At 36.6% G+C, this 18,474-nt stretch overlaps 1 long non-coding RNA gene across 6 annotated transcripts in view; it reads left to right on the top strand.

The window, feature by feature from the left end:
* The window catches only part of LOC105711706 (uncharacterized), a 285,757-nt gene that overhangs the window by 147,522 nt on the left and 119,761 nt on the right, over positions 1 to 18,474 (top strand). For 5 of the 6 annotated variants that reach the window (XR_010340355.1, XR_010340353.1, XR_010340354.1 and 2 more), the window contains one exon: positions 8,001 to 8,128. The exons of the other annotated variant lie outside the window; for it this stretch is intronic. This is a non-coding gene — a long non-coding RNA (uncharacterized LOC105711706). The remainder of the gene's footprint in view (positions 1 to 8,000; positions 8,129 to 18,474) is intronic. 6 annotated transcript variants of the gene reach the window in all.

The raw sequence follows: 18,474 nt of genomic DNA, 5'->3' as shown, positions 1-18,474 counted from the left end.
TGCTGAGGGCTGTCCTTGCCAGCTGGGTGCTCCTGATGTGATGGAATTGAGTGGTCCTTCTCTCTTTGCTTTGAGGAACAGGGAGGCCCAGGTCCCAGATGAGGAATTTGTCTATCCAGGTCCTCTTTTCCTCTCTAAATACATGAGCATTCATATTTTATTGTCATTTTGACTTCAAGTAAAGCTAACCAGGCTTATGGCAGAAGAAGGAGACTGTGACTTATTAGGATTATTCTTTCTCTTTCCTCAAGAGGGTTCAGGCAGGAAGTGCTAACAGGCCTCAAAAGGACTGGGCAGAGGAGACACAGAGACAGAAAACCAACAGCTACCAGCTATTGCTCATTTCTAAAGCAGAGGCATTTTTACTTAAGAAATTTCAAAAGGTACTCCAAAATAAATGTGAACACGTATACTTGAGCAACCAACAGCATTTTCTCAGACTACGTGTCTCCTTAGGAAAATTTGAAGTTTTTGCTTTTGGCTAGTCAGAACCTGTCCTCCTGCCCACCTTCCCTTGCCAAAGCTTTGATCCTAAAGAAACACTTCAGCATTTCAAACTCAAACCCACAATAGCAGACCTTGTGGTAGACGCGTTTCACATTTGTGATATGCCTAATTCACACCAACTCTCTCAAACCACATTCAGTATGAGGTACAAACCACGTGTCCATTCCCATTTTCCCAACCCTCAGCCCCAGCCCCCAACATCACAAAATGTTTTTTTTTTTTCCTTAAACTTCCTACCTATTCATCATGTTTCAAGAGCTCCTAAAATTTCAGATCTCCTCCAAAGCATTTCTCACTTCAACTGGAACTGAGATGGAATTTTCTCCAGCTTTAGACTTCAAGACAAAACCCACACCTTCAGCCACACCAAAAATTACAAAAACTACAATAATTTGGAGGAACTATTGCCTTCTCAAGCACTCAAAGCATTTAAAAAATTATTATGTTTTGTTGGTATATTCTACAAGATAAAAAATATTGCGTTCTCACTTGGCAAAGAACAAAACTGGAGTAGGCATTCAGTGGCATAGCTAAGATTCCTCAGCATCATCCAGCAGGCAGGGCAAGGACAGAACCTACTGATTCTAAAAAATAATGATCTATTTGTAGCAGGCTCAAAGCTTTCCTGGGTTCTACAGTATCTTAGTAGTTACTGTACTTTATGACCATGGATTTTTCTTAGTTCTTATTCTCATGTGGATGTTAAAATTATTTTAAAATGTTTTCTCCTTCCAAACATATACCCATTTCTCTCCCTCCAAACACATATATATTTCACCTACCACACTGCAAGGACTGTTCCTGAAATTCCGAACATGGGTGTTAGAGAAGAAGGAGACTTCTCTCCTCCCCTGCCCTCATATTTATCTTTTGGGAATGAAGGATGATTGATATTTATCAATTGTCTAATGCGGTATGTTTTAAATTTAATTTTATTTGATATTTGTAACAACACTACTTTGGGATTATTTCACCTCAGAAAGATTAAATGCCTCATCTATTCCCACAGCTTACATGATGCAAGGATGGAAGAACACAGGGCTCAGAGCTTAGCAAGATGCAGGGCTGATCTAGGACCACCCAAGGTCTCACCAATTCCAAAACCTGTATATTGTTTCTGTTGTTTTTCTTTCAAGGTTATTTATTTTAAACATATTTTGACCATTCTAATCTCCTTTGGATAGGTGCTCAAAAATAAGAGCAGTGAATATCTTTATGCTTGGACACTGAAGTTTTAAAATTTTGTTCTCTTTTTCTTTTTTTGATTTTCCTAAACATTAAATAGGCTGAGTTAACATTCTTATTCCAAAGGCTGGACGAAAGATGAAAGCCAAGAGTCTGACTTATTTCTTCATCAATTCATTCAAATCCTACAAAGCTATTCATTGACTTGGCCTTTGTCTCCCAAAGACCTTAATTGACAGTAGTTTGATTTTATTACTAGTGATTGGGAGAGTTTATTGCATAGAAACAAACCTTTATGGTCCCTTGGAGGAATATGAAAGTCATCATGGCTGAGATGACCCATGAGTAAAATGGGTGAAAAGCACTCTAGAAAGGAAGAATTTGTAAGAGAAGTTATTTTTAGAGGGAAAAAAAGATGGTTAGTGGTAATGATATAACTTGGGCTAGATATGTCATTTAATCTCCTTAGATAGCTTCTGCAGAATGGAGCTTAAAATAAATTTTCCTTTTTTTCTCAATCTAACACACATAATCATTACAGAAAAAAAAACGTTTAGGCTGAAAAACCAACAAAATAAACACACATAATTCAATCCACCCAGCTATAATGGCATAAACATTTGATATGCAGACTTTCACCTTTTTGTTTTTGTTTTTTTTTTGGTTTTTGGGGGGGTTTTCTGGGTTTTTTTCTTTTTTTCTTATTCTTTTTTTTTTTTGGATGCAGTCTTGCTCTGTCACTCAGGCTGGAGTGCAGTGGCACGATCTCAGCTCACTGCAACCTCTGCATCCCAGGTTCAAGTGATTCTCCTGCCTCAGCCTCGCGAGTAGCTGGGATTATAGGTGTCCACCACCATGCCCGGCTATTTTTTTGTATTTTTAGTAATGACGAGGTTTCACCATGTTAGCCAGGCTGATCTCAATCTCTGGACCTCCCAAAGTGCTGGGATTACAGGTGTGAGCCACTGAGCCCAGCCCCCAGCTTTTTAATCTGCATATATAATTTAACAGAAATAGAACCTTAGCATAATACATCTTTGAAGCTTACTTTTAAATTTAATATTATGAGTATAAATTAATATCAATAAGGGAATATCAATAGTATAATAATTACACAGCTCACACTACAATATCATGTGCTGCATCATAATTTACTAATCCGTTCTTTAGGATTAGACAATGAGACTTGTTTACAATTTTTCAATTGCAAATACAATGAATGCCCACAAAATCGTTTGTGTAAGGGAAACAATGAGAGATAACAACAGGTCTGGAAATGAAACTATTTATTACATTAAAGGTATAAACATTTTAAAGTCTTTTGATAGACGATCCCAAATTATTTTTCTGAAAATTGTGCCAGCATACATAGCAGTGTATGACTGCATCTATTTCCCTAAACCTGCAGACTGATAAAAATAAATGTCATTTCATTGTATTTTGTTGCGATAATGTTGAATAATTTTTACTACATACATTGGCTGCTTGCATTTCTTCTTTTATAAGTGGCTTACTATCTTTTTTGCCCACTAATTTTTGGCTGAGTATTAGTCTTTCACTTATTGATTTATAAAATCTCTCATTTTAAATATAGTAATGTTTTATAATAAATACTGCAATTTTTTTTCCAATTTGTCTTTTTTTCCTTTTAATTTTACTCATAATGTTTTATGCAACAAACTGGTTTTACATTGTATGTATCCAAATCCATCAGCATTTCCTTATTTGCATTTTCCCTTTGGTTTTGGCTTAGATAATTCCAAGAACTTTAAAGCAACTTTTTAAAAGTCGAACTTATGATACATAAGCTCTCTACAAGCTTATTCAAAATTTTCATGTTGTCTGTACTCATGATACTTGTTATCAAACTATGCCTTCTACAGAAGACCATTTTCCCATAATTTTAGTCAGGGTACTGTGCCATATGAATAATAGCAGTCTTTTTAACTTTTCAGAAAAATAAATTTAATAAAATATCTTTCAGATCTAAGGTTTCCTACCACATTTTTTCTTAAATATTTGCTGCTGCTACCCATTGCCTTTATTAATATCTAATAAAACCTGGTGTCATATTATATATTCTGTTATTTTAAATTTAATATGTCAATATTAAATGGTGTTGTGCAAAGATTGCTATTACTTCCAGATGTTCTGCTAACTGACAAGTTCAAGGATTTCTAGTGTATGGTATATATTTGCTACAGTTAAAAACTAAAAGGGAGGTAATGTTCACAACACAGAAAAATGAGAAAACTGAAGACTAAGAGTTCTGTTGTAACTACTAACTACTTCTTACCGTCTTTAAGATCCCATGTCTTGAGTACAAATATTGACAAACCTATTCAAAGAATTTGATTGCCATACTTGTGAAATTATAATTTTCTGATGGGCTCAAATAACTTTTCCAAAGGTAAGATCTTTTTAACCACAGAATTATTATTTTTGTATTAGAAGCATAAGTGGGACATGGAAATTTATTCTTTGCTTTTTAATGCTTCCAAAGGCAGTCTTTATTGCTATACTGGGTCTATGAAGAACACATACAAAGGCACTTCTCAACTGGCACTCACAAATAGAAGCTTTGAAAATATGCACCTATAAAACGCATGCATTTCCTGAACTGGTAGCTGCTTTATTCAACAGACCATTAAAAGCCCACTTAGAGGACCTCTCACAAGTTCACGTGCACTGCAGGTCCTTAAAGCTGGTGAACCCAGCGTAGCAAGAAACAAAACGAAACAAAGAAGTGGACCGACATCTACTAAAATTTACACAGAGAAAACAACCTCTCTCCCCAAACCCAAATTTCCTCCAACACTAACACTCTTATAAAGAACAGGTAATGTGACAAAATTGCCCCACTTCCAATCCCCCAGCCCAAATCCAACATCCCTCCTGCCCTCCAAGTATCAATCATCAGCCCAGGCAAGGCAAATGAACTTTTAATCAATAACAGCTACTGCTTCTTGTACCAGGACTGTTTATGATTTAAAAGGGAAAAAATTAAATCAATCCTGATGTGAATGTTTTCTGTATTGAAGAGAAAAAGCAACACCCTGTGTCAAAGAAAGGGGGTAGTTTCACATGTTTTAAAAATACATTACAAAAATAAATTTAAAATTGTTTGTGTGTGCATTGGCTACGGACAAAAAAAGTAACTTTGTGAGATGCTATAGATTGTAGGCAAGTGCCTTTAATCTGTCTTCACACCATTGTATTTCCTGTTTACGTTCATACATTGACGTAGATCAATAGAACTAGAAGAGAATTCAGGAAATATCAGTCCAAAGACAGCTGCCTTGGGAGAACTACTACTGAAGGTGTTCAGGCATAGGTGCAAGGATCTATCACTTAGGAAGTTATAGATAAAATCTGGACAACAGAAAAGTTTTATAGACTATATTGGTGGATGAGATTGATTGTATGTGGAGATCTAGTATGTAGAACCTACAAAAGTAGGTCTACTCTCGTTGAAGATTCTTGCCCCTTTCTCTATTCATATCTAAAGGGCAGCCTTAGTCTGGAATTTACAGGGTTCTGCCTAAGAGGCTTTTAAACCCCAGCACCAGAGACCTTTAAGCACCCCGTGTATTCTGATTCTCACCTCAATGTTCCTTCCATTACTCTAGGCCACATCCAGGTAGGTCTGACTGAACACCATAAATCCTAATAATACTGCATCTCAAGTATCCCTTTAGCCAGAGAGAAATCAAACTGGGCTCTTTATGAAGCCTGCTGCATTATTATGGCATGTTTGTACCAAACCAGAAATAATTTCCCTGAAGATTACTGAAACGAAATCATCTTTCACCCAACTGAGAAAGGCTACACAGGTTTATGCCCAATTTTAAAGAGTAGTGTGATTGGTGGGGAATGATGACGGGAGTGATTTCTTGACTGTTTTCCTTTACACTTTGCTATGGAACAAATCAATCCTGTCTTGATTATTTACAAAGCCTTAACACCAACAAGGCGGGGTAAACTAATGAAACCAGGCGCAAGGAATGTGGAAACTTTCATTTCTAAACTGCTGGCACACAGACATGTATTAGTGTCTTGTAGCTTTTAAAGGGCTTGAAGAAATGAGTTTTCTGCCTCCAACAACTGTTGGTAGAAAACAAGCACTTGTACCCAATTATTTACCACTGTAACTGGCAACCAGGGTGAGGATCCAGCAAAGAAGCCTATGTGTTTGAAAAACAAGGACAGTATATCCTCATGTATACTTTGAGGAACACAATAACTGTAGGCCCTTAGAAAATAGTGACCACATGACTAGTAACACAAAAGATTTTGTAACAGACTTACAGGGCTTATTTAATCCTTGTACTACCTATATTAATTTAATATTTTCTACATGTTACAGATGAGGAAACTAAGTCTCTATAAAGGATCAAGTGGCTTGTTGAAAGACTATTAATTATTGTGCAGGAGGTGGGTTTTAATTTTTTTTTAAATAAAGACAATTAATCTAAAAAGCCAGGATTTGAATTCAGGTCTATGGCTAAATCCTAAGTTCTTTACATTTTTCTAAGAAATATTTTTCTGGGAAGTGGAAGAAGAAAATTGACCTCTATTAAGTATTATGTCAGTTTGGAGTATGAATGAAAGATTTGATATCTGTCAGCCACAGTTCAATGCCACACCTGCTCTATTCTCCCTCTCTGATGCCCATTTATGAAAAGCTGATATTCATACATCCTCAGGACTCTTGAAAACCTGACAATTGTCATCTCTGCCATTGTTCCCATTATGAGGACACTGGTACTTGAGCTGAGAGTACCATCTCCTGGTACCTCCTAAGTCACCAAGCTTCCAGATGCAACTGTAGGTCAGGGGTCCACTCTGTGAAAAAGCACCATAAAAAGGAAAACAGTGACATTTTGATGTAATTTATAGAACATCTCATCTGTGCTCTAAAGCTACACTGAGTTGCCTTATGCCGCTGAATGTCTAAGAAGAGAGGCTCCTTCAGCTTTTGCTAGTGATCTTTCTTTTCACAGGGTTCATACTTCAGTCTTTGTGTCTGGAACAAAGAATGCACTAGACGCCATCTCCTTTCAGCGTCCCACTTTCATCCTCTGGGGCTCCAGCTGCCAGAACTTCTGCCTATGGTCTTTAGCACTTGGCTGAAAGTTATGTGCTGTCCAGGTAGTAATAGCTCAGTGATCCTGATTTGGTGGAAGGCTCTTGGTTTACAAGAAGTCCATGTGGCTCATCAGTATCATGACCTCACAGTTAAGTGGTCAAGGAATAAAATATGTATATATGTATGTGTGTATATATATATATATATATATATATGAGTCATATGTTCTGAATATAGGAGCAAGAGCTTTTATCCATGTTCCCTTATCTGCCTGGAGTTTTGGAATGTAAATTTAAATGTGTATGTGCCCATACTGCTGTCATTAATGATAAGCTGTCTGGAAATTTAGTGATGGCATGTCAGACTCTAGGGACGGAAGTAGAATTTTCCATTACCAAGGTCATTACTTACTATATTTAGTGCCTTGGACACTGTGGGTATTTATGTGACAAAGCGAGTGAGAGGGAAGGGCATTTGAAAAAAGGAAGAGAAAGAGAAACGTCTACCTTTAGTACTGCCATTAGACCTCAGTGAAAAGAACTCCTGCCCCGAGCCCCATACCTTATGGGCACTGTGCTTTGGAGGATCTTCCTCAAAATTTTCTAGTCCCCTTCCAGTGCCTGAGACAGGTGGGGCCCACAATGTCATCCAGATAGAGCTTTCCATGCCAAGACAGGGACCCTCGTGGATCTCAGTCAAACTTCTATCCTATGTGTGGAACCAATTAGATGCCCTGAGGAGCTCTAAGATTCCCATCTGTGGGGTTATTCCAGGGGTTCAGGGTGCTGGCCTGGCAAGCTGATTACTCCCACTGGCTAGTATGGAATGTCTTTTGAAGTACTGCATGAGGTTGGGCCTCCAGAATGGACTGAAACAGTGATTAAAGGTGACTCAAATTGTTTATAGACAAAGACCCCATGTATTTTTCCAGAGCTTCACATATTCTAGGGTGGTCCAGCCTTCAGGAGAAAGTCACCCATAAAAATAGATTTCTGATAGGGAGGATCTAAACCTGTTAACTTGCAGTCCAACATAACATTATTTTAAGCTCCTTAAGAATAGAAATCATCCTTATCATCATAGCTTCCCAAAGACTGGCACAGTGCTAAGCATATGACAGACAGGAAAAAACATACTTAACTGATATTAAGATCTCTTCCTTCTGTTCATCCACCCCTTTAATAATTATTTCTTCTAACACAATATTTCCTGCTTGCAGACCACACGTGGATTCTCAGTTTCCAAAGCACACTGGGCTGGAGATCACGATGTTACTAAAATGCCACTCTCAGAAATGCATTGGGAAGAATATAGCATTAATAAATAAAGGAAATTGCATTGGAAGAGGTATGATAAATGAATTTCTACAAGATTAAGACTCACATTTAGGGGGAAAGTCTTATACGAGCTTCAAATAAAACAATATTGTTATTTGCTCAGAATTCTAAAAATAGAGAAGCAGAGTAGACAGCTTTAATCTCTTGAGAAAAGCATATGCTGCTCAACAGGATGCCAAGAATATAAAATATGCCTAATTATCTTTGTATAATTCAGAAAGCATAAAAAGTTATTACCCTGCTATAGCTTTATTTGAAAATAAAATTTAGCATTATTTCCTGATTATAATAGATAAGGCTGGTATTGTGCTTTTGTAGTTGTTTACAAGAAACAGATGAGAAGAGTAGTAGTTATTGCAAGGTATATATCTACTTTAATTGGCACTAGGAAATTATTAAAATGGAGGCAGCTTTGGGGACCAACCATCTCACCCTCCTTCCCTCCCTTTATCCTCTCTTTCCCTCTCTCATAACCCATGAAAGTGGTGCATCGCAAGATTCATCAGCCACCCTAAGGAGTGAGGTCATGTGGGGCCAGGCAGCTCTCCCTAGGCCAGTCAGAGAATCACCCATGCCCAAAGAGAGGTCATGTGGGGCCAGGCAGCTCTCCCTAGACCAGTCAGAGAATCACCCATGCCCAAAGAGAGGTCATGTGGGACCAGGCAACTCTCCCTAGACCAGTCAGAGAATCACCCATGCCCAAAGAGCAGCTGTTGCTGGACAAGGCTGTGTGTGTGGCTGTTTAATTTTGAAGGGAAGTTTGGATAATGCACCAAATATGTCAACTATAAATATAAATACTTTGAAAATATATGTATAAAGGAAAGTAATTTTAAAACTCCTGTAATTTCACCACCTAAAGATAACTGCCGTTAATAACTGAATACATTTCATTCGAATTTCAACATAGGCATAAATACTCTGAATATTTTTCACTAATTTTGTATAACACTAATTCCATATATGTTTCCACATCACTAAATATTTACTAAAATACTGTTATTTATTGGCTATAAAATAGTTATTAAATGAATGCATCATCATTTATTTAATCTCCTTTTAAAAAATTTACAATATATATTTTTTTCATTTTTAAACCAATGTATACTGACCATCTTTGTAGCTAAGCCTTTCTATACATACATGATTTCTTTAGGATACATTTCTCCAGCTGGAATTTGCTGGGTCAAAGAGGATGAACTTTTGAAAAAGTTACAAATACTACAGTTTTACAGAAATAGTTATGCCAATTTAAACTCATACATCCTGTGTACGAAGTATCTCTTTCTTCATACCCTGTGAACACCAGGTATTATGCCTCTCTCTTTGTTTTTCATTTCTAGTGTTATACTGTATTATATTTCATTTAATTATTCATCTGCAATTTATAAGGGAAGATTGCTGCCATCAGTTTCATTGACCCGCCCCCTGCCCATGGATAAATATAATTTAGCCTTTTTTAAAGTTTCATGGAGAATACAGAGATAAGTCTCATGGAGTTCTATAAAAGAGAATCTTCTATGCTAGTTTTGAAGCCTCAATATGTGTGTGGATCTGAACATTAACTATTTCTGGTCTAGCTAAAGATTAAGAGTTTGCTAAGTGAATAGATCTTCTTTGTTATGAACAATTATTCTGTGTAATAACATGCACTTAAATTATATTTTACTCTAAAGAAAAGTGTGTAGAGGGTAGTTTTGCTTGGCTTGGTTGGTTGGTTGGTTGGTTGGTTGGTAAGAGAGGAATATCCATAATTTCTCTAGAACATTCTTTTATCCAAACTGCTGGAGTGCTGATGTCTGACTAATGCATGAATAAAGTCAGTACTCTATGTTGAAAGTCTTCTCGAGGCATAAAATGGCTTTTCTGGTAAGAGGGAAGGCTCAGAGTTTCTTCTCTTTTCCTTAATTTCTTTGTTGTTGTAAGTCATTATTTTTCTTGGATTATATCTCTTAGGAAAGATGTGTCTGTTTAAGTAATTGCTTACTCCTGCGCACTCCTCCAGGTTCAAGGGCAGAACAATTCAATTGCACACTGTTTAATCCTTTGCTTCCAAATAAGCAATGTTCCCATCAGTATCCTCCTTTCTTCTGTTCTTTGCCACAATGAGTTTTCCACACCAGAATCAGTCTCTGGATTCTTCTCTATCCAATCTCATTTGGTTTTTATTAAAACCAGAGATCTTTTGAAAATATTTGAATAAGCACCTTTGATCCTTTCATATTTTTCAAGGATTTCTTAGTTTCTTCCTAACACTCAGCTGCCAGATTTCTGGGTACAGCCAGCCCTACACAAAGACATTTTAAGCTGATGGTATCATCTGAATACTCAGGGAAAGGCCTTTTTGGGGGCCCTCAGGAGCATGGATGGCTAGGAGCCACATTGGTCCTGTCCTTCATTTCTTTGGAGATGAGTCAAGGAAGGCAGGACTTTCAGACACATGCTCCTTTCATCCTGCAGATAAAGTATTCTCACAGAAACAATGAGCCTTAATAAAAATACAGGCAACTTCAGGATGCCTGTTTTCCCTCAGTCCATGCTTTCCCAAGATCTTTCTTTCTTACTAAGCCAACTTTTCTTAATGTAATTGTAATTTTCTGACTGAACACCCTGAGGCTATAAGGCCTTGTTACCTGTACAGAAGCATTATCAAGCTTTCTGGGTGTAAGAGTGAAGATTTAGATCTACACTAACACGCATGTGGAGATTTATTTTTTTCTGATTCTCATTCCAAGGAGTTTAATCTTTTTATTATTATTATTTTATTATTATTTTACTTTAAGTTCTTGGGTACATGTGCAGAATGTGCAGGATTGTTACATAGGTATACACATGCCATGGTGGTTGCTGCATCCATCACCCTGTCATCTATATTAGATATTTCTCCTAATGCTCTCCCTCCCCTAGCCCCACACCTCCCAACAGGCCCGGGTACCTGTTGTTCCCCTCCCTGTGTCCGTATGTTCTCATTGTTCAACACCCACTTATGAGTGAGAACATGTGGTGTTTGGTTTTCTGTTCTTGGGTCAGTTTGCTGAGAATGATGGTTTCCAGCTTTATCCATGTCCCTGCAAAAAACATGAACTCATCCTTTTTATGGCTGCATAGTATTCCATGGTGTCTATGTGCCACGTTTTCTTTATCCAGTCTATCATTGATGGGCATTTGGGTGGGTTCCAAGTCTTTGCTATTGTGAACAGTGCCACAGTAAACATACGTATGCATGTGTCTTTATAATAGAATGATTTGTAATCCTTTGGGTATATATGCAGTAATGGGATTGTTGGGTCAAATGGTATTTCTATTTCTAGATCCTTGAGGAATTACTACACTGTCTATAAATGGTTGGACTAATTTATACTCCCACCAACAGTGTAAAAGTGTTCCTATTTTTCCGCATCCTCTTCAGCATCTGTTATTTAAAGTCTTATCTGAGGTATGGCCATGCATTAGGGGAGGGATCTAAGTAAGCCTCAGGGCTTCTAGGACCAGCTTTGCTTTCACTTGCATTGTATCTTTGAAGATACAATTAAATACACTTTGGAATTTTAGTTTCCTCATTTATAAAATGAAGGATTTAAAGTTATTGGAAAGTTTCATCTCTCTTCGAGGGTGAATTATGACTTTACTCAGAAGGGGCTAGTACCTTTAATTTGGAGGAAAAAATCTAAAGCGAAATTAAGCTTGGTAACATTGTTTTGGTGGCAAGGCATAGGTTTTCAAGGTTGAGCAGTTACAGGAGAGATAGCTGTGTTGCAGTAAGCGTCATGACCACCAGCACACCTTGGCTCTCCCTCCTGCTTAGTGATCTTGGTAAGCCACCTCACTGTTTTCGGCTACAGATTGTTAATATAAACAAACAAACTAAACTAAAAAACAAAAATACAAAGCAAAACAAAAAAATTACAGGAATAATAACCATGTCTCCTTTATCATTGAGAACATTAAAGAGAAGTCACGAAGCGCTTTGTCTGCTTAGTAGCCGGCACAAAGCTAATCCTTACTGATTACTGTTAATATTACTAGGGCCCCACTAGAGCTAAAAGTTTATCAAGTATGTCATTTGAACTCTCATTATTTAATTTGATCACTTTCTTAACTGCTTTTGTAGGGATACATTTCAATGTCTTTCTCTTTGCAAGTTTAATATATTGTGTGTGTATGTGTACATCGAGACATGCACATAGATATTCAATATAGTTCAGTAGATACAATATCTATAAACTTTAAAAGCTAAAGTACTTTTCTATTTTATTTATCAAATATTTTTACTAAGTATTTCCAATGGAGTTTTTTAAGAATTCAAATCAGTTGAGAGAAACCTCTTACAAAAATGTTTGTTTTTGTTATAGGACACTTGGGTTGCTTTACAAAGTAGCTCTTCAAAAGCGCAAAAATTTTAAGAGCTGATTTCAAATAACAAACAGAAAATGTACATACTTCACACTGAAGTAATTTCTAAAAATTTAACATCAGCTTTGTCATAAAATTTTGGAGTTTAATTACTCTGTGTATTAATAAATGTAGTTGTACAATTTGACCACTATAGTTTCCATATGTATTGGTTGACTATCACAGCTTATTTGGACATAATTATGAAGTATATATGACCATATCCAATTCTAAGTTCACCTCTGCTCTATAAACTTCTGATTGTATTAAGAGCATTGTTTCACCAAAATTTGTGCTGTTTTATCATTGCAGAAACATATAATTTTATCTTTAATGTTAAATGTTTTAATTGAATTTACTGTGGCATTCATAATAATGTCAGATGTTTTGCACTGTAAGGAGAATGAATTTCCAAAAGACTGACTTCGATTCCATGAATTTGATGAAAAAATTGCATAGATTGGAGTGAACAGATTTTTCACTTGAGGTATTTTAATGGCACTGACGTAACTGTCAAGCCAGGAGCAGTGGCACGTGCCTGTAGTATCAGCTACTTCAGTGGCTAAGGCAGGAGGATCTCTTGAGCCCAGTAATTGGAATCCAGCCTGGGCAACATAGAGAAAAACTGTCTCTAAAAAAAGATATACAAAAACAAAACTGTCCTTATTTAACTCTTAATTTCTTCTGCCCATTGAGCCATTTACTAACAGCTATTGCTTTACTTTTATTTCATTTACAAAAAAAACAAAAGACAAACAAACAAACAAAAAACCCAGGGAGTGAAAAATGACTGAAAGTAATTTAAAATAGCAATTTGATCCAAATGAAAAGTCATATCTCACAGAAGGCTACGAAGGGTACCTTCTATGGTTACAAATGGGACATGGTCTTTACAAACTAGTTACTTTTGCAGTAATGTCTGGTGCTTCTCCAACAGATTTGTATATTCTGGTTTTTATGTGGTTAGTATATCACTATAACCCATGATGAATGGTAAATGCCAACAAATATTTTATATATGTTACATGTTTATTATTAACTTTCTTGAGAAAACAAAATTTGCTTCTTATTTTTCAACTCAATACACTGTATTAGGCCATTCTTGCATTGCTATTAAAGTATAAATAAATATCTGAGACTGAGCAATTTATAAGAAAAAGGGTTTAATTGGCTCATAGTTCTGCAGGCTGTACAGGAAGCATGACACCAGCATCTACTTTTGGGGAGGCCTCAGGTAGCATTTACTCATGGTGGAAGGTGAAAGGGAGCAGGCACTTCATCTGGCAAAAGCAGGAGCGAGAAAGAGAGACGAGAGGTATCACACACTTAAATGACCAGATCTCCTGAGAACTCAGAAAACTCACTTATCACCAACGGGATGGGCTAAACCATCCATGATGGATATGTCCCCGTGATCCAAACACCTCCCACCAGGGAATTACAATTCAACATGAGATTTGGATGGGGACATATTAAATTGGTGCAAAAGTGATTGCAGTCTTTGCCATTACTTTCAAGGTCAAAAATCACGATTACTTTTGCATCAACCTAAATGTAGTCAAACCATATCACAGACATCCACTTTTTTTCTTTTACCTTATTGTTGCTAGGGAACAATAAATTTATTATATTTGTCATTCACAGTCTCCTGGTTGACTGCAAGTTGGTAACTTCATGTATCTTGCAGGCCTTGTCACTGATCACAGTATAACTGATTGGTATACCAAATGGCCAGCCATGATAGATTATCAAATACATCTCCCAGAACTACCCGAAACTGGAAAGAGTTTGCTGTCCCTAGCAACTTATATCCAAGCACACTTTGTTTTATCAGCAAGCTCTTTTTGAAGAAGAAATATTAACGATTAGGAAAGGGGCAGGGAAAGAGGGATGAATTATCACTGGTGATCTTTTAGATTCGGCCATTTATGAGGGTAAGAACGCTGTGAACTGCATGCATGTCGCACATGCTACTTGATGAGACCACGGCAGAAGTGGAAGAGGAAAGGGGAGGCCTACCCAACTATTTACAGCTTATTCTAAAACAACAATTACACTAAAATTTCACCATACAATGACAAATCTGAGATAGATACTAAAATAGACAGGAAACCAGGGCAACACTCATAAACTAGTATTGTCAGGGACTTATGATCACACCACATAGAGTCCTTTAAAAACTATCCAGATTTGTTCTCTGTGATTCAAGAAGAGTTATGACTTATAGAAACAGTCACTGAGAGATGAATTTTAAATAACTATCATGAAAAGGCTCTGAAAATGGCACAGCAGTGGAAATATCACCACTGGAAATATTAAATCTGAACATGGTTGTTATGGAGAGAATGACAAGGACCTTTCTAAAGGTTTCATGATGTTAGATCAATGTATTGTTATAAGCAGATCTTAAAGATGTAGAATCATAGCCCTGAGAATGTTGGAATGATTTCAGCAAACGTAAAAAAGAAAACAGAAAAAATCTCTTCCTGGGTTTATACATTCTTCCAAAGACTTTTAATGGGTTTAAAGTTATTGAAAGAATTTGTTAATTCTCCTTAGAGTAACCACAGAAAAGAATAGACTATTGACTGAAAGGGATCTTAAGATGTCACCAAATCCAGGGTTTATTGTCAGATGCAATGCTTGGCACATAACTGATGCAAAAGAATCTTTTGGAACAATTAAGGTTTCTGAATCTCATCTATATAATGGGAATTGTAATATTTGCTGAATTCTAGACAGACCAACAATGTCCAACAGCTACTAATGGAGAGAAAAGAAAGGCAGCTGCTTATCTTTGTATGAGGTAATATAGAAGCTGTGTAATTAGGTGAAAGATGAATAGCTGTAAAATAAGAGCCATTTTGTATACTATGTTTAGAGATTTCTGATACTGTTGTTTGTATTCAACTTGTGATATATTACTTCAATTAATCTCAGTTTGTTTGAAAGATAAACATTGTAACATGGTCCTCCCAGCATATGACTACTTTCATATTTCTTGGCAGAGAACCTTTTATATAAACCTTAAAGGGCAATGGGTAAATGGCAGATGGTTTTAACCTGAATACTCCAATCCTTATTTTCTTTCACAACTCTTTTTGTCTACCTATGAAGGTCTAGGCAATGAGTAGTAGAATAGAATTATTTCTTTTTCAAACTGAAATTACCTGTTCAGTTAAAACTGCAGCTGGTGAAATATATGGCATTACTGCTACCAATAAATTAAGCCATAGTCCATAGGAAAAACAGGTTCTAAGTTTCAGTCACAGCTCTGCATTTACTAGCTTTGTGACTTTAGACAATTTATGTAAATTCTTTCAGACCTGTTTCTCCATTTATAACATGGGGAAAAAAATAATGATTTGCAGGGTTGTTAAGGATTAAGTGAGATAAATTATATAAAGTGTTTGGCAAGTCTGAAAATACTCCATACTACTGTTTCCCTCCAACTACAAGTTCTAAAAGGGCTGGGGAAATGTGTTCTGCAGAGCAGAATTCAATTTCATCAATATGTTTAAAGTCTGTTCTATGCCCCAAGCACTGCTACAGACATGGTGAGAAAGAAAAGGGAATCTTAAAAATAAATATAAATGGATTCTTGCCCTCCAGATAAAGAACAGTGAATAGCCCAGTATGGTTTCTAGGTACATACATGTGGAAATAGATGAGACTGGAGTGTCCCAAGTAGGAGGCCATGGAGCTGAGACTTTTCCCTGTACACAGGGGATAGGGGCAAATGTCAGCAATGCCATCTCTGAAAAAAAATATGGTAAAAGAACAGCCAGTTAGTCATCAGGTAACGCTCTTACAGGGTAAAATTACAGGTTGAGAGTTAAAATCAGTTGTTTCAATTCCAGAAGTCATGTCCCAGAATGATTTTCAGACTTCCACCACAGAGCCTGAGTGCAGGATGTAGCTAACAAGTAGTGAAGGGAGAACATCATACAGCAGGTAACTGAGCAGGAACAAGGCAGCCCAGTGGGCCAAACACAGGATTAGTTTCACACTCCTTAGCTATCGTGGCTTGGCAGTTGTACTGCTTGGGGACATGCAGGAAGCTGCTTCATTTCCACATTTCACCATCTGTGAGATGGGGTTGTAATTTTACTGAACACACAGGGAGCTCAGGGGCTTACTACACTGCTTTTAAGTTAAGGTTTTGGAGAAAATTTGCTATTTTCAGAAGCAAGAGGACAAAATGTATTCATATTTTTAATGTACACTTGCTTCTGACTATTGGCAGATTCTGTACTTGTGTATTTACCTGTTCACTAAAACTTATTTGTAACTGCCAAATCAATATCTGTGGCTCTTTTGTGGTCATTCACAGACACACACCCAGGCAAATGTTTGGGTCTCCTGACTCACAGGTTCCCACCTGAAGTGGAACAAGGTGATGTTCTGTGTATTCTTTCCATGGTCTATTTAATGCCTTTTTTTTTTTTTTTTTTTTTTTTTGCATTTTTGTGTTTTGCTAGTGATTTTGCTATTTGGAATGGCCTCCAATTATAGTGCTAATGTACTATGTAGTGATCCAAAGCAAAACGTACCTTGCAGAGAAAGTGTCCCTGTTATATGAGCTCCATCCAGTCATGAGTTACAATGCTTTTGGCTATGATTTCAATGTTAATAAACCAACAACATATATTAATGTATTTTAAAATAAAAACATACGTAAAAAAAAGGTTATTTATTGATCGATGAAAAATGTTGTGCTCAGAGCCTTGCAGGAACCAAACTCTGTATTTCCCCTAGGAGCAATTGTTCAGTATTTGCTACTAATTTAGTGTTTGAGACTTTTAGTCACCTAGTTTGGCCTAAGTGTTAACCAAATCTCTTTTGCCTTAGTTTAAGGTAATTGACTTCTTCTTTGTCCTTAGAATATGGAGAAAAATATAACAAAGAACAAAGCTTTGTTCTTCCTGCCAATAATGAGAGTCAGCTGTAGTTATTATTGATTATCTTAAATGTTTTCTTTAGACAAATCACCTTTAGGGATGAAGGAGAGTTTATCAATCATTTCATCCCACCCCATAATTTTACATTAGAGAAAATAAGGTGTCAAGATGTGACTAGATCTCAGGCCTTAAGAATCAGGCAGAGCCCTCAAGTCTGTCTTTATATGATTAGGCTACACTGGCTTTCCTGGGTCAACATGGGGAAAGTGACTGCTTTAGAAGGTGTGGTTTCTTGGGGTTAGATAAAAGAGTGATTTTCTACTCGGCTCATGCTTCACACTTCATGTCCAGCAGTGCCTATTTTTCTGGTGATTTTTACATGCTGGAATGTATATCTCATATACCTGTGTTTGAAGAAACAAATGCCCTTGCTCCATGTTTGTGTGTTACATTGTACTATAGCAAAAGACCCATATCAGGGAAATCGAATCAACATTTATAGGAAGCTTTTTTTTTTCCTTTTAAATCACTACTACTAGTCTAGACATGTTATTTATGCAATTAAGTCAACAAAGCTTCGTTCTTTGTTATGTTTTTCTTCATATTCTAAGGACAAAGTAGAAGTCAATTACCTTAAACTAAGGCAAAAGAGATTTGGTTAACACTTAGGCCAAACTAGGTAAAAGATGAGTCATGGGGAGAAAATGATTATACCTAGAGATGTTGAGGAAGCATAAAAGTAACTGTGTACCCTGACTGATGTCAGTAAATTCAACAAGCATCTGTGGATCTACTAAGTGCAAAGCATTTTACTTTGTATTCTAGTATTAATCTTTTTAGGTCTATATTATGGTAACACTATTATAATCAAATTCATTCTGATTGCCAATAAATTTGGGTATGATAAGATAATAAATAGGCATTATTTATCCAAAATCATAGTCTATGTATTGTCTCTAATCTTTTTCTTCATATCATCCTTTTCTTCCCCAATATATGCTTGGAAACATCATTCCTGGAAACACAAAAAGCCAATAAACCAAATGCAGTAGCTTCTAGTATA

The sequence above is a fragment of the Aotus nancymaae genome, unplaced genomic scaffold (assembly GCF_030222135.1).
Source record: "Aotus nancymaae isolate 86718 unplaced genomic scaffold, 86718_ANA_hifiasm-v0.15.2.pri h1tg000108l, whole genome shotgun sequence".
In the NCBI taxonomy this organism is placed as follows: domain Eukaryota; kingdom Metazoa; phylum Chordata; class Mammalia; order Primates; family Aotidae; genus Aotus; species Aotus nancymaae.
Note: the sequence above shows the minus strand (reverse complement) of the source record. Positions and strands in the feature narration are given on the sequence as shown.